This window comes from Felis catus, chromosome D3 (assembly GCF_018350175.1).
Source record: "Felis catus isolate Fca126 chromosome D3, F.catus_Fca126_mat1.0, whole genome shotgun sequence".
NCBI lineage: Eukaryota > Metazoa > Chordata > Mammalia > Carnivora > Felidae > Felis > Felis catus.
The window spans coordinates 68,002,945-68,019,962 of record NC_058379.1 but is presented as its reverse complement, the minus strand read 5'-3'; the positions used below and the strand labels follow the sequence as shown (position 1 = coordinate 68,019,962).

General features: G+C 53.8%; 1 protein-coding gene and 1 long non-coding RNA gene across 3 annotated transcripts in view; one reads left to right on the top strand and one right to left on the bottom strand.

Annotated features, from left to right (window-relative positions):
• The window catches only part of ZBTB7C (zinc finger and BTB domain containing 7C), a 353,805-nt gene that overhangs the window by 218,560 nt on the left and 118,227 nt on the right, over positions 1–17,018 (top strand). The window lies entirely within an intron of this gene.
• Positions 14,266–16,897, bottom strand: LOC109493444. Its single transcript, XR_006588356.1, has 2 exons — positions 16,782–16,897; positions 14,266–15,700 (listed from the first exon to the last, which is right to left on the bottom strand). It is a non-coding gene; the product is annotated as an uncharacterized LOC109493444 (long non-coding RNA).

The following is a 17,018-nucleotide window of genomic DNA, read 5'->3' as shown; positions in this document are numbered from 1 at the left end:
CACTCCACGATATCCCCCTGAAGGAGGCAGGCCTTTCGGCAGGTGCCAACCTGAGAGCCTGAAAAGTGGAGGAGCTGGGCTTCCTGGCTTTGCAAAGGACAAATGTGGCAGGATTCCACTGGTATGAAATCCCTAGAGCAGGCAAACTCATAGAGACAGAAAGTAGATGAGAGGCTACCAGGGCTGGAGAGAGGAAGGAATAATTGAGAAGTTATTGCTCAATGGTTACAGTTTTTGTCTTGAGTTGGTGACAAAGATTTTGAAATAGCGGTGACGATCGCGCAGTGCTGTGGCTAGAATAATGCCGCCGAACTGTGCCCCCAGATGGTGAAAATGGCAACTTTAGTGTTATGTATATTTTATCACAGTTTTTAAAAACTACTCTCAGATAAGGAGGTAATCAAAGAATCTCGGTCACAAGAATACGGGGGACATGCATTATGCAGGTATGTCGGACAGGTAAGCCATAAACACACCTTTGAATCCAGGCCCCAGCAGGTGTTAGCTTTGTGGCCTTGAGCAAGCTCCTCACCTCCCTTTACCTGAGTTTCCTCACCTGTCACATGAGGTTATTGGGAGGCTTAGACGCACTGGGCATGCATGCGGCTGGAACAGAGCAATGTAGAACAGTGATGAGTGGCCGTCATGGCTGTGATGATCGTGTTGGTCATTATCGTGAAGCAGCTTGGGTTCACAGAGTTAGGGACGGGAGTCAGGCTGGCCAGCGTCCTGGGCTCTGTTCGCAGGTTGATCTTGAGGGTAGTGAGAAGGGTGTGGGAGGGGAGGGGGGAGGGCTGGGGAGCAGCGCTTGGAAGTTCATGTGCAATAGATAGAGTGGCAGGCTTTGTCCCCTGAGGGGTCCCCCGGCAGTAGGGCAAGGAAGAGAGCAGGTCCCCATGAGGTGTGGGGGGTTTGACCCCTGAAGGGCCAGGCTCCCTCACTGTGCTGTGGTGTGCTCCCTGGAGGTGCACAAGGCCACAGAAAGTGGGGGACTCTACAGGGTTACTCATGCCCCTTCTTGAACACTCACCGTCCTCTCAAGAATAGCCTAAGGTGCAGTACGGGTAGAGCGGTTCAGAGCTGGGGGCCAACAGGAGACAGGATGCTATCTCTGATTTGCTGTGTGAACTTCCCCTTGCTGGTCTGCACATGTCCACCTCTGTGAAATGAAGGGCTGGTGTGTCCCTTCCACCAGGAATACTGGTGGATTTTGTGACCTTACTTGTTTGTAAGAATGTCTTCAGATAGAAAGGGTGATGCCATGGCTTGGTCGGCAACAAGGTTTACAGAAGTGTTTCGGTTTAAGGTTTTACTGACAAGAGATACAGCTTTGCTCCCCTTACCAGCTGGATGGCTTTGGGCAGGTCACCTGAACTTCCTGTGCCTCAGTTTCTTCTAGTGCAATATAAGGACAAGAACAATCCCAGTTCGGGGGCGGGGGGACAGGGGGCAGCTGGAGAGAACTAAGTGAGTTAATATGTGTGAAATCATTGGAATGGTGCCTAGCACACAGGAGGGGTTTAACAAATGTGTGGAGCTCTTTGCATAGGAAGAGCTCTGTGCGAGCTTCCTACAACATCCAGAGAAGGCAGAGGGCCATTCTCTGCATGTCAGGGGCTTCTTAACCTTTGCTTAGTGGTGCAAGACAATCTCCCATGAAACAATAGCCAACAAGAGAGTGCATCATCCAAGGGCATGAGTGTAAGTGCTGGAGGGGTTCTGGGGGGGGGGGGTCGGGAAAGCAGGGGGACAAGGAGAGCACTTGGCCGGGGCCGTGGGTAGGCAGAGAATGGGAGAGGGGAGGGGACCTCTCCCTAGCGTGAGTGTATGTGTGTTTGCACTCATGTGTGTGTTTGCTGAAAGAGCATGGACGATGGTTTACCCCCGAATGGGAAGCCTGGGCCTTGAGACCCCTAGGCAGTTCCACAATTTGGGTCACGGCCACATGCACTTCTCCTGCCTGTGGCTGTGAGCGCGAACTTGCCTGCGTGGAGCACGGGAGCAAGCCCTGGTGCATAACCCGGGGTGTGATTAATTTAATTATTTCCAAAGCCCCTTTGGTATTTCACGAGGGTCATGCCCCTAGCTGTGGGCTTGAATACCACTGCAGCAGGTTTCAATAAAATCAATTAATTTAATTTGATTTGGTTTTATGTACTTGGAGCTGGTGCCTCTTGAACTCAGTGTGAAAATTATTGCAGAATAAAAATGCATATTAGTACTCAAGCCCAGTGTCCTTGGGCTCTGTTCAGGGAGCCTGCAGCGCTGATCACAAAAGCAAACCCCCCCCACCCCCCGCCCCGCTCTGGCAGGGACTTCTGCCCACGGCTCCACCATTCACCCCTCCAGCTTCGGACAGTGTTGGTGGAGGTTGTGTGGGCTGTTTATATGGCTCCTTCACTTCCAGAAGCGCTTTCTTACCTGGCGGTGAAGCGAATGCATTTCCATTTTGCTTTCATGAAAGGAGCTCAGAGAGGTTTGGATTGGCCTCGGTCACCAGCTTCCTGGTCTGTTGTTAGCTAAATTAAATGGAGGCTGTATGCTGCTGCGGACTGAACCTTGGCTGTGCCCCCGAAGAGACCCGTGAACTTGGGCAAGTCTCCTCACTTCTCTGTGTTTTTGTCTCTTGTCCTCAAGTGAGAGGGTTGGATGCCTGCTTCAAGGCTCCTTCCAGCGCAGGGTCATATTCCACGGGACAGCTGCTTGTCCAGGGTGGAGCCCTGCCTCCTTCCTGCTCCCCTCCAGAGGGCTCTGAGCCAGCTCACAGAATGGTCCATGGGCCAGAGCCCTGCCTGCACCTCCCAGCAGGAGCGGCTTCTCCCCCACATTCCTACAGGTCAGAGCAAGTACTGTTTTCAAGAAGGGTGGAGGGTGGCAGCCCAGGGGGCCAACCCTGTCATTTCACAGACGAGGGAACTGGGTTCCAGAGTCGCACGGCCATAGCCGCGGGCATGGACCGTGTTCAGCCACATTCACCGTCATTATAAAGGGTGGAGATTTCACTCAGCCTGCGTTTTCCAACTGTCCTTTTCATTCCTCTTTTCCTGTCAGGATGGGAGATGGCCAAGCCATCTTTGGGGCCTTCCCGGTAAAGCAGATGCTGACACCAGCTGTTCAGGAGCCACTTTGTCCCTCCCAAACCCAGTGGCTGCCCCCCTACCCCCGTGATCCTGGTGGGAGAGGGCTGGAGGTGCATTCCAAAACATCCCCCACCCCACCCCACCGCTGCCCGACATTCCACCCTGCCCCTCCCAGTGCCCCTTCTCCTGACCTGGAACTTGGCACTGAGCTCGGATCCCCTTGACTTAGTGACATGTTTCGCACACAAGTCCTAGCTCCTCAATACTCCTCCACGACAGAGACTGAATCTGTCCTTCGCATCCCCATCCTCTTTACTCCTCTGTACCTCTCACTTACTGGCAGGAACCTCTGATGTGCTGAGAACTGCCCCACACATCGTCCTCACGTCTCATTTAATCCCCGCTCTGGCTCTGCAGAGTGAGAAGTACCGTCCCCTGTCTGGCCACGGCTCAGAGAGAAGGTCACACAGCTCCTAAGTGACAGGGCTGGGACTCAAAGCCACCATCTCCCTCCCAAGACTCTTGCACAACGCCAAGTGTCCTCCCTTGCACAGAATAGGTGTTTAACAGATCTTTAATGACAGATTACACTATATTTCCCTTTGCCAACAGCAAATGCCCCCGGAGAGATGATGGTGATGATTACTAATGCTGCTACTAATAGTAATAATAATAATTGTTATTATCTATGAAGCAACTATTAATGTGTCATGCACCAAAACTCGCAACGCCCGGAGAGGTGGGGACTGTGATCACCTCCACTTTACAAATGCAACAGCTGAGGCATAGAGAAGTGACTTGTCTAAGGTCACCCAGAAAATAAGTGGGCTGGGCTTCAGTCCCGGGGCCCCTAGTCTCCCGGTTCTAGTGAGATCTCCAGGTGACCTGGAGTCCTCTGCCTTTGGCTCTGCGTGGCTCTAGATGTGAGGTGGAAGGTGCCGCTGTCAGGCCTGTTGGTGGGGTGGTGTTTGCCCTCAGGGGCGCCTGCAGCTGGCACTGCCCTCCGCCCAGCTGATAGCTGCAGCCTGGCAGGCTGCCTGCCTGGCCCACACCGCTCTGGCACTAAGCCTGGCCCGATGGGGGGGGGGGGGGGCTGGGGGGAGGCGGGCAGGGAGATGGGGCGGAGGGGGCGGGGGTCTGGCTCGGCGTTGCCGCCCGCGGCCCTCGGGCCCCCGCCGCACCCCCGCCGCCCCTCTCCGGGGTCGGCACAGTCCCCGCCGGGGCCGGCGCCGGCTCTCCGGAGTTAACCGCGGGCGGGGGAGGCGGGAGGGTGAGGAGGTCGGGCCGGGGCAGTGGGAGAATGCGGAGGGGAGGGCCGGAGACACAGGCTGGGGCCGCGGACAGGGGCTCGGGGAGCACAGCGGGGAGGGGCCGAGGGCGCTGGGTGCCGGGCAGGAGAGGGTGCGAGGACGCCGCGGGGAGGGAGGGGGCGGGGGGGCGAGCGGGGAGGGCGGGGGGGGGGGCGGCGCGGGGAAGGGGGCTGCGGGCGGGCTGGGAGTCCGGAGTGCCTGTGGCCGGGGCGGAGCGGCTGTGGTTACATCACGTTCCCGAATCTGCTTTCTCAGGGATCAGGCCAGGGGGGCTGGCGGGGAGGGAGAGGTGGGCGAACCAGTCTGAACTGGCCGGGCAACTCGAGGGGGCGTGGGCCCGGCGAAATGGGGTGCTGCCCGGCACCCTCTATTCTCATGACGCCCGGGAATTTTTTTGTGAAGCCGCCCCGTTTGTTTTGCAGCTCCCCCAAACCCAGCCCCACCCTCTCCCTCCCTCCCTCGTCTCCCGTCGCCCTCCCTCCCCTTCCCTCTTCTCCCCTCCCCTCTCCTCTCCGGGTTGGCTCTTCCCGAGGAATCGGTTAGCCAAAGGGAGGCACCAAGCTCTTGCCCTCAGCTGGCCCCACTCCCACCCTCTCCTGGAGGACTCCTGTGCGTGCCCTCCTTTTCTCTTTCCCCGCACCCCTGCCCCTCCCCAGGCTGTCTGGGGTATCTTGAAGGAGCTTAGTGAATCGTCGCCAGAGGCCCTCCCTCCCATGCCAGTCCTTTACTGTCCCTTCAGGGTCCCCCCTTCTCCTCTGGCCTCAGGGGCCTAGTGCCTAGAGGCTGCCAGGCTTCTGCTGGCAAAGAGGCAAGACCCAGGCAACCTTAGCAGGGTAAGAAGCTCACCCTTCTCTAGGGTGTCTGCATTTTGCAGGGAGCTTCCCGAAATGGTACATACACACACACACACACACACACACACACACACACACACAGAGCCCAGGCCCCAGTTCCTCTCAAATGATGGAATTACAAAGACTGGGAGCTGGATTTGGGGGAGGGGATATTTGAGGCAGGGGAGGCTTTTCAAGGGCCCTGGGATCACATCAAGAAGGCCACCACAGCCCCTCTTACACCCGCCACTGCCCTGCCCCTGTGTCTCTCCCAGTGGCCAGTTCAATTTCTAATTCATCCCCTGAGGCTGTGAGTTCTTCCATTTCCAAGTGACAAACTGGACACCCTGGGGTTTGTGACTGTGGGAAGTTTCGTGGGTTGCTGAGTTTGTGTTTGTCACAAGCTTGGAACTCTTTGACCAAGATTACCACTATCAAGACTGTTATCAAATCGATTCAATCCCTGGGATCTTTAACAGAACTGGACCACAGGCACCAGCATCCCAGTCCCGGATTTTGTAGACTGAAGCCGTTGAGACCCAGAGAGGTAAGTGACCTGCCCAAGGTCACACAGCTTGTTAGTAGCGCAGCTGGAACTCTAATTCACCCCCTAGCTCCCTGGCCAGCATGCTTTAATTTTAGGGTTAGCTCTGTGCTGGGGACCTAGCTTAGCACCAGGGAGGCACAGAGATGAATGGATGAGGCCTCAGTGAGGAAGCTAGAGAAATACATCACTTGGGAGTAGTGAGAAGACCCCTGCACCCCCACGAGCTTGGGACTCTAGCGTCTCCCCACTGAGTGTGCTGGTGAAATGTCTCTCCAGGGTAGTCGGAGATCCATTAGGATTCTAGCGTCAGCTTTGGTCACCTCGAGCCCGGTCATTATGCCCAAGGAAACTGTGGGTCCGGAGGTAGGTATCAGCATGAGCCAAATTGGCAAGTACAGATCAGAGCAATCAATGCTGTGACTCTTTTCCATTCAGTGCCCTCAGCCAATATCAGAAAAGGTTGCAAAAGACCAAGGCATGTCTGTTCCTGCGGGGACTCTTGTCATGCTGGGGCCCTGCCAGGCATTGTGTTAGGAGACCATGGCCCCACACATCCAGAAACTCCGGACCGGAGGCCCCTGTTGTTGACTCGGAGCTGCCCCAGCCCTTGGGGTCCTGCCTGCGGGGTGTTGGCTATTTTTGAGCACGGGGTCAGGAAGAGCAAAAGGAGGAGAAATTCAAGACAGTTGGGCTACGATGATCAGTTTTAGCAAAGGATTTGCAGAGGAAATGGACCGAAATGAGTGGTTAAAATAAATAATACTTTTGGTTACAGTAGAAGCTCGTGAACTTGGACCTCAGTGATTTGGAATTTCGGATAGTTGAGCTTGGCTGTGGTGAGGTTCACCTTTGCACTGCCTGCGAACACGGCCCATCATAGATAAACAGCGCACACATGACTCAGAGTGAGGAGGAAGGTGCGTGCGTTATTGTGATAACGAATTTTGACTGGAAGCAGGTCAGCTCCGTTCACCTTGCTAAACATTTTATTTACCAACATTTATTGGGCACCTTCTACATGCTAGGCCCTGTGCTAAGTGCTAAATTAATAAACATTAAGTTTCTTAATCCTTCTCAAGAGGAGTCCTTATAAGGTAAGAATGATCATTCTTCCCATTTTACAGACAGGGAAACTGAGGTTGGTATTAGAAAACTACCAGGATTCACACCAGGGCAGTCTGGTTCCAGGGTTCATGCTTTTAATTGCCAGATTTTATGTGTTAGGACAAAGGGGATAGGATAGGGGAAAAAGAAAAAAGAAAAAATAGGATAGGCCATGACCTCTACTGCCCCCAGATGCTTCGGAGCTAGTGGTAGAGGTAAACACAGGGCCTGGCGTAGAGTAGGTACTCAGTAAGTTAATTTGTCAGTTAAGTGATGGTGAGGACATGGGTTGAACTGTTTGAAGGCGGGAATCTCCCTGCGTCCCCTGCCCCATTCCAGTAATGCCTGTACATAACAGACATCGAATAACCAAGAGAACCGCAGAGACTGAGGGTGGAAGAGGTCACTAGTCTAGTCCTGGCATTTTTCAGTTGAAGGGACTGGCCCGGGAGAGGGGAAGGGATGTGCCCGGGGCGGCAGGGGTCTCTGGTCCGAGGCTCCCTCTGCTCTGCATTCTGATTGGCTGCTTGGAAGCAGATGCGCTGAGAAAGATGCAGGTAAGAGCAGTTGACCCGGCCTCATTTTCGCCAGGCCCCTGGTTCTCACCCCCACCTCTGGGGACTTGCCTTCACCTTCGTGTTCCCCCTGAGACCGCCCCTTTCCCCCTCCCCCAGCACGAAAACAGGGCCTTCAAGGCCTTGAGATGGGTGAACCAAGCAGTGAGGCGAAGACCGTGCTTGGCCCTCTTCCTCTGGGCCTCTCCTTGCCATCCTCTACCTTTGGAGTCTGCCTTCTTCTGTTCCCACCACGGCAGGGCAAGAGGGACAGGGGACACTCATTCCATGTGTTTGTTGAATGAACAAACGCCCCGGCACACCGCCCACGCCCACCAGCAACCGTTCAGAGCTGTGCGGCTCTAGCCCCAGCACACTTGCTCCAGATTCATAGATGGGAGAGTCCAAAGGGCCTTCAAGTTCATTGCCTCCCCCAACCCCCCGCCCCCACCCCACCCAAGGCCTTCATTTTACTGATGAGAATAGTGAACACCTGGAAGGAAGAAGTCTTTGGTCAAGGACACGCAGGCCCATAGAGGCAGAGCTGGGCCAAGAAACAGGAGTCCTGCGTCCCAGTTCAGAGCCTGCGCTGAAGCGCATGGGCCTGTGGCTTTTGGAAAACCGTGTTCAGCCTGTAGCCTGTTAGGGCCAGCGTCATGAGAAAGCCAGCCACGGCTTGTTTGCCTGACACTTTTGCAGCCCTCCCCAAAGGCAAACCACCTGTCATTCCTGATGGGTGCCCTTGGCAGCAGCTACAACAAATCCACCAAAGCAAAGAGGAGAAGGAGAAGGAGGGCCAAGCTCAAGCCGGCGGGGGAGGGGGAGCGGGTGTCTGCCCCTGCTGGGAACCTGGGCACATTGAGCTTGTCCGCTTGTCCGGCTCAGATACCATCTCGTTCCTGCTTGGCACACGTTTATCGAGCCCATGTGTTCCTCCTTGGCAAGACCTCGGAGGGAAAGGAAGTGGGACCGTCCCCAGGCCCTGGGGAAGGTGCCCGCTCCCCACCCTGATCTGGCTCCAGCCCCTCCCTCCACCCCCAGCGGTGCCGCTGGGCTGACACTGAGTAGGATTAGAATTTTCTTCTGTGGGACGGTGGAGCACACACACTTGGGATCTTGCAATTGTTCTGTCTTGGTTTGGGGGCTGCAGAGTCAGGCTTTGAACTGGGAGTTTGGGTTGAACACGCTCATAGGGCACCTGATAGGTGTCAGGACTGTTCTAAGCACTCTACCGATATCGGCTCGGGTAACGCACCCGACGCCTTTTACAGATGAGGAACCTGAGGCAGAGAGAGAACTTACCTAAGGTCACACAGTGAGTGATGGCAGAGCCAACATTCAGGGTCTAGCTCCAGCGTCCACACTCGCATCTGGGATCACAGGCTGCCTTTCCCCTGGGACAACCGGATCTTTGATGGTTTGACAAATAATTCCACCAGCCCAGATCTGTCTCCCCATCTGTCGACTGGAGATCCCACCCGTAACCCCGTGGTCCCCCCTCAGATGGCAGCCTTGGGACGTGCGAAGGTCTCTACAGACAGGAGGGCTGGTTCTTATCTGACCACGTTCCCCGAAGAGGGTGATTTATCCACCTGCTGTTTATTCTTTCACAGTGCCGCAGGCGCTGGAAGCAATAGCAGGAGGGGCCAGTGACTTCCCAGGGAGGATGCTGGACCCCCTTTGCCCACCGTGACCTTCTCATGTTCAACCCCAAACCAAACAGACCAGGTGTGTGTTATTTGTATGACATTTCTCTTATCGTGGTAGTTGTATGGTTGTTCTTGCTGTTAGCGCCCTTGTATACTGAGCGGCTCGCCTTGGTGAGTATAACACATGCCGCATAGAGGAGGCCAGCTGAGGCCCCTGAAGCTCTGTCCCCCGAGATTCGGTGGCCCCTCTGCCCTCACTCTCCATTTAGAATCACAACATGCCCGATCTTAAGCACTAGTCAGCTTTCAGCTAAAATGCTGGCCTGTGTTCAGAAGATGCCTGATCCCACCCCCAAAGCTTAAATCTGGGGAAACCGTCTGAGTGACGACAGGTAGGTGCCATGCCCGCCAAAGGAAACCCGGACAGGCCCCTGAAGGGGCTCCCTCTGCTCTTCTCAACCCTCCTCTCTCCTCTTTATTGCCCAACATCATCCCTGAGCCAGAAAACAGGCATTTTCTAGGGCACTTAAACTTTACTTTAGAATTTCACATTCCCTGCGGCTCCCAAGTACCTTGATTTCCACCCCCGCACCCCCCTCCAACTGAAGCAAGGAAAGGGGGAAAGGTGTGATGGTAAAAACTGGCATAATTGGAACTCAGAAAGATGTTACAAGGCTTCTCATCCAGTGTTTGGACGGTGCTTATGTTCTTTTTCTTCTTTCTTTTTTTTTTAATGTTTATTTTTGAGAGAGAGAGAGAGAGAGAGAGAGAGATGGAGCGTCAGCAGGGGAGGGGCAGAGAGAGAGGGAGACACAGAATGGGAAGCAGGATCCAGGCTCTGAGCTGTCAGCACAGAGCCTGACGCGGGGCTCGAACTCACGAGCCGTGAGTTCATGACCTGAGCCGAAGTGGGTCGCTCAACCGACCGAGCCACCCAGGCGCCCCTTGCGTTCTTAAAATGGATATAGAGTTCATTTTGACCAACCACAGCAGCTAAAATCTGGTGGCCACCTCATGTGGCCAAGGAAAATGAGTAATGTTCAATTCATTACCAGGAGGCAGCAAGAAAAGAAAATGGCAGTCCCTTCTGGGCGCCATATTCCTCGAGTGCTTTCTTTTACATACGAGACTTAACTGGAGCCTCAGAATGCTTCTACAAGGCAGGACTTGCCCATTTGACAGACCGGAAAACTGATGCCTGAAGAGGGAAGTAGGAAGTGGTAGAGAACAGGAAAAGTGGAGCCCCATGGGGCTGGTGTACCTCCCCTAGTCTTGATGGTTGGGCGTCTTGGTATGGAATCTATGGCCGTCCCGGACTGGGCACACCCGTCTCGGTGGTGTTCGTTCTGGGTGCGGATCTTAAACCCAGATCTATCTTCTTCCTTATTTTCTGCTTGCTTTATTGTCTCTTCCTAATTTTTTTTTTTTTTACATACGTTTGCCTACAAATGTACTTGTAGGCACGTTTGTAAGCTGGTTCAAATCCTTTCCGGAGAAGATGGGCTAGAAATGCACACAGTCCTCCCCAGGATGTCATTGTTAATCGTTTCATAAGGTCTCCTGTGGGGGAGATGGTTGCAGATTAGGCAATAGTTTCCTTAGTAACCTTAGACACACCCTATTTCCTTAGGGATAAGGCGAGGGTGCCGGTCTTTAGGGGCTCTGAGGAGCCTTGCAACTCTGACGGGCTGAGGGAGATCTGAAAGTCTGGTGTTTCTAGAATAGCCCTGGCTGCCCTAAACCAGTGGTTCTCAGCCTGGGCGGACGAGTAAAACACGGAACCTCGAAGCATCTGTCTTTCCCCACAGAGATAACCACGCCATAGTAATGTTACGGCAGCAAGAAGGAAATAATTGGCAACTTCAAAAGCAGTGAAGTCCATATAATGTAACAGAGAATATTACGAGGACAGGGAAGCATCACTTAATTGGCTTCCTCCTCTATCTGGGACGGAGCCAAGAACCTGAGTGGAACATAAAACCATACTGAACCCCAAGAAGTCACAGAACAGGTGGTCATGCTCATTCCCTGGGGCCCGTGTGACTGGGGGGCCCATCGGCTCCTGTTTCGTACACAATTCTAACTTACACAGTTTTTTGGTTTCCAACCTACATCACGGAACCAGCTGGAGCAGATGAGAACCCAGGATGGAGGGTGGCTAACGCACACTCGGCTTTGCATCAGCTCTTTCCGTGTTTGGTGGCTCACGGAAGCAGCACTGCCTGATGCCTGGCACTGTCGGGCGGCCGAGCGGCTCTCGAACTTTCTGTTATGCAAATGTCTTCAGATCGTTTAAGCAATTCCCACGAAGGGACTAGGGCTCGAACATCTTTGCAGTGACGATGTGGTTTGGAGGGTGTCTTGCTTAATCTGAATACCCAGATGCCAGCCAGAGGCACCTGCAGGTAAGAGGTGACACGAGATAGCAAGAAGCAGGGAAGGGGCATGGGGGACGTGCGTCACGGAAGGGTGCTCACCATCAAATGGCTAGTGAGGAAAACGGGGTGAAAACAAGTGCCTTGAAGAACAATAGAATCCTAAACACATAAGGTTATTCTCAATGTATGTGGATGACTTTGAAGATTAAGAGACACAAAGTTTTATTTTCTGAAATGAAAGGAAATGCCAGAGCCGAGAGGGCTGTAGAGTCGGGAGAGCGACCCTCTGAGAACTGACCAGGGTGGATTTCTTCCACCCCCATGGAAGAAAGGCAGTTGTGGGGTTGGCCTGGTTTCTGGAGTGCGGTCACTAGCCACAGTCTCCTGGGATCCCCATTCTCCCTGGCCAAGCTCAGCCCTCACGCGGCCCCAGAGGGCAGACCCTGTCTTCCATGCCTGGGTTTCCTTAAGGCTCACTGAGTCCTTTGCGAGAGGTTCCTCTCATTCCCTCCAGGGCCTGGGATCCAACCCAGACTGTTTCCTCCTGCCTTAACTGACCTCCTAGCTGTTCAGATAGACTCCTGACCCCTATTTGTGCCTGCTTGGTAGGATCCCAGGCGACAGGGCCACGCGTCTGGCATCGTGCCTAGCCGTGACCTTGCTTGCTTACTTGGAACTCAGGCAGCGTGCTGTGCCCAAAGACTTCTCAGATTCTGTGTCCGCTCGGCCTCTGGACTTGACAAGACTGGCGTAGTCCTCCCCTTCAGGTTTTCCCGGCCACAACCCTGAGCCGCAGCTGCGACCTCATCTACCCCCACCTCCCCGGCCCTGTCCTCGGGGTTGGCCATCACTACTGCCTGCTGCGTTTCTTGCTTTCCAGGCCCTGGGGTTTTCAGATCAAGATCAAAACCCCAGAGGAGGGATGCACTGAAACAACCACTGATTTCAGTTAAGGGCCATGATCCCACCTGCACATGAACTTCACAAGAACATTTCATGAGGCACTGAACCTTGGCCTCAAAGACTATACAGCCAAATTCCAAAGACACTTGGGTCATGCCTCTGAATGTACGCTCGAGTGAGTGGCTCAGGGTGGATTGATTCACAGCGCCAGTGGCTACTGCCCCTTTTTGTATGACTTTTGGAATTGCAGCTCTAGATTTGGGTAATTTATCATCTTGGTGCTGCCTGAGGCATAGGCTATGTTTTATCCATTCCTTCCTTCCTCCCTCCATCCTTCCTTCCTTCCTTCCTTCCTTCCTTCCTTCCTTCCTTCCTTCCCCCTTCCTTCCTTTCCCCCTTCCTTCCTTCCTTCCTTCCTTCCTTCCTTCCTTCCTTCCCTCCCTCCCTCCCTCCCTCCCTCCTTCCTTCGTTCCTTCCTTCTCCTTTGACCATGGCAGTGAGCCCCCTGGGCCTTTTCTGTGCCCCAGTCATCAGGCAGGCCCCAACAAGGAAGCCAGCTCCTGTACCTCTGTGCTCTGCCTTACCCAGCAAGAGACAGAGACGCAGAAAAAGAGTGTGAGTGCAGTCCAGCCCCCTCCACTTCCTAGCTGACCTTCAGCAGGCTATTTAAACCCCCTTGGACCTCAATACCTTTATCTGTAAAATGAACATGCTGATACTCACTTTGGAAACTTGTTGTAAGGATACGATTAAGAAAATGAACATAAAGCCTTTATATATATATATATATATATATATATATATATATATATATTCTGACTCGTATTAGATGGTCAGTAAATGGGAGGGATTACTATTACTACGTCTACTATTACCATTTTTTTTTTTTTTTTTTAGCAAGTATAGACAATCAGCCTGGATAATTTCAAGTATATTCACTGCGCTATCCCTTTAAAGGCATAGAGAACAGTAGGGTTCAAGTGGTCATGGTCCAGGTTTTTTGGTGGAAGATGAATATGGGGCTGATTGCTGAGGACAGGACGTGACTGCTCTCGAAGGCTGTATCTAGCCCCAGCTCCGGACCTGCCCACCTAGCTTCCAGTACCCACTGTTTCAGCTACAGCTGTTTGCTTGGGGGCTAGTGACATTACATCCCTGGGCCTCCGTTTCCTCCCTCGTAAAATGGGAGGTATGATACTGTCCAAACCACCAGGGCTGCTGAGCAGTAAACAAGATAATACTCCTAAAGTACTCAGCACTGTGCCGAACACCCACTAAGTGCTTGGGAAGGGCTTGCTGTGATTGTTTTCAAGCGCATCCTGTCTTACGCAAGAGATAGTTCTGGAAAAGTTGTGAGGCCAAATCCCCTTTTCCCACTAAATGGCTTCTCCACTTTGAGAAGGCTTTATCTTTGCCTAGGAGCATCTTTGGAGGGCAGTGACTGGAAAGTAAGAAACCTAGATGGTACGAATATTGATTCTTTACAGTCTCTGCAAAAAGTTCTCCCTTCCTCCCTCCCTCCCTTCCTCCCTCCCTCCTTCCCTTTCTCCCTTCCTCCATCCCTCCCTCCCTCCCTTCCTTCCTTCCTCCCTCCGTCCCTCCCTCCCTCCCTTTCTCCCTCCTTTCCTCCCTTCCACCCGTCGTTCCTTCCTTCCTCCCTCCCTTCCTTCTTTCCTCCCTCCCTCTCTCCCTCCCTCCCTCACCCCTTCCTTCCTTCCTTCCTTCCTTCCTTCCTTCCTTCCTCCCTTCCATTCATTCATTTATCAAATGTATCCACCCATCCATCCATCCATCTATCATCAACCTATCTGAGAAGGACCACCTGTAATTATCTCCTCTCTCCTTACCCTGGGTAAAAACATATATATAATTCCTACAACAAACAGTTCTGACTTCTCAATGACTTCCACTTTTCATCTAACTTTTATTTTTTGAACTTTTAGAGGGGGTCATAAACTTTTTTGAAAATCTGTTAAGCTCTATGGGCTGTCTTCCCAGAAAAAGGAACACGCTCACATACTCATGCAATTTCCATATGATTAGCTGGGGGGTTGGGAATCCTCTGCACCCCCAGACACCTTGGTAAGGACTGCCCCCGCCCCCGCTAAAGCCAGAACCCAGTTTTCTCATGGGAACAACCCACATCCCAGTAGCAGATGGAGGCCTAGGCATGTGCTCAAGGCCTCCCATTTGGACTCCTTTGTCTGCCACCCTGGGCCCCAACTCCTTTGCGTCTTAACTTTCCCCCTGGGGCCCCCACTGCTCTGGCTGATCTGGCCTGGCCTTTGTCCTTCCCCGGGACTGTCACCTCGCCTTTGTCCCACTCCTTCCCCATCCACTTATCTGCATCTAACCCACGGTTCAAGTATGTGATGGCCTCCTCGGAGGAATCAGAGAGTTCACTCAGGATGTGGAGCTTGAGCAGACAAGGGAGAGGCCCAGTTTTACAGGCAGAAAAACAATGAAATGCACTGAAACGTGAGCTCCTAGCTGAGGTCAGAGCTGGCAGGGAGGGGCGGGGGACAGAGAGTGACCTGCCAGACTTGATTTCTCCCTCCTGCCTGGTTGGAGACTGAGGAAGTCGGCCGTGGCGAAACATCCTGGCCCCTGAATGAGAAATCCCTGGGTTTTTGTCCCAGTTCTGGCACGGACTGAATGTGTCACTTGACATAGGTCACAGGTCACTTCAGCAATGCAGCCTCAGTTTCCTTATCTGTAACTGAGGGGTGGAAATGCTGGCAGCACTGTGATGAAATTGACACTCTTGCACGTTGCAGGTGTCGGCCCAAATGTGCAGCCTTTCTGGAAAATGCAATTTAGTGCTATTATGGTAGGAGCCATAAAAATGTTCATACCCTTTTCGTCCTTTGTTCTGAGAATGGACTTTAAGGCACGAGTCCGCATAAGGGCAAGTGTGCATAAGGATGTTCACGCCCACATTATCCATAACGTGGAAGAGTCCCAAGTGCCTGAGAGTAGGGACGGCTACCTGCACAGCGGTGTCTCTAGTCCTTGGCATGCTCTGCTGCTGTTGAAACTGGCTGATGCGGAGAACGTGTAAGGAACAGTCCAGCAGTTGGAAAACCTCCTCCTTGGCCCCGCCTCCCAGCACACACCTGCAGGACTTATGTCAATGACAACGTCTCTCAGATTCTGATTCAGTGGGCCGGGCGTGGGGGTGGGGGGTGCCAGGAATCTGCGTTGTAACCATCTGCCCAGAGACTCGAGCAGAGGATCAGAGGTCCGCGTTCAGAAAGGCATCACCATGCCTGGGTTTGATCTCCATAGTGGCCATTCAGTTCTGGCCTGTCCTCCCGCCCATCCTGCAGCCATAACCTTGACCTATGGAAGGTGCCAGCTTCAGTGAGAAGGTCCCTGCCACCCTCACAGGATGGGGAGGGTCCCTGTGCTGACCCTCCAGCCTGCCTAGTTTGTCTGGCCCTGGGGAAGGGCTGTGGGCTGTCCTGGCCGTACCCAGCAGTCCCTGACGATGGCATGCTGACCAGCTCTAGGGGTGAGGCCTACCTCTGCCTGAGCACGCTCTAACGCCAGTTAGAGCATCCGGAGGGTGTCAGAGCCTGTCCACTGCTTCATCCAACAGAGAAACTGCTGGTGCACACCCCTCCCCCATCAACAATCAGCCGCCCAGCCCAGCAGCCCATCCTTCCACTCGCCGGCCCCCTTGGTATACACCCTCCCACATCCCCCAACACACCCCTGCACACACACACTTGCATGCACACACGTGGTGCTGCCCACATCTTCCTCATCCCTGACACTGCCTTTTCTCTTCCTGGTCAGACCGCTGTGAAGGGACACATGGGCCCCCAGGGTGTATTTGTGATGCCCAAAGGGTACCAACAGCGCGGTTGGGTGATGGGGCCCTCACACATCTGCGGGGACCCAGGAGCGACAGGCCAGCTTTCGCCAGGGTCACTAAAGAGAGCTCGGGTCAAGGCCAGAGTTTGCGGCCCATGTCACCTGGCCCTCAGATCCCCAGGCTGTCTAGACCTGCAGGCTCCTGTCTCAGGAGTGTCATTTCACACCACAGAGTTAGCTCTTTGCCTAGCCTGAGCTTCTTAGTTTAGTTGATTTTTGTTTTTTAGTTTTCTGGGTATAAACACCTCCTTTAAAAAAATGGTATCCCTAGGGGCACAGAGTTTTGCTTTGCAGATAGGTCTGTTCGGTGGCCGTGCTAGGGAAGAGGGAGAGTGCTGGGAGCCCTGAGTACTGAGCACTGAGTACTGAGCACTGAGTGCATAGCAGCCCCACCACTTCTCCTGGGTTGGTCTTGGGTAAGTCACCCCTGCCTTCACTCCGTGTCCTCACTCTGCATGGGGTGCAGTCCCGGCTCTCCCCGCTTCTCTGGGGGGCGGGGTTGGCAGTGTGGGGGGGGGGTGGCAGTGACGGCGGCCTCACCCACCTGACTTCCTGGCAGATGGTTGTCTAGTCATTGTCTTTCCTACTAGAAGGTCAGCTCCATGAGAATGGGGAGATCTTGACGTGTTCACCACTTTATAGCCAAAGCCTGGAGTAGTGGGGGTGGGGCACAAACAGGCAATTACTACAGACCTGGGAGAGGAAGGGAGGAGGGAGGGAGGGAGGGTGGGAGGGAGGAGGGAGAAGGGAGGAGGAACCTGTCTCCCCTGTCAGGTAATGC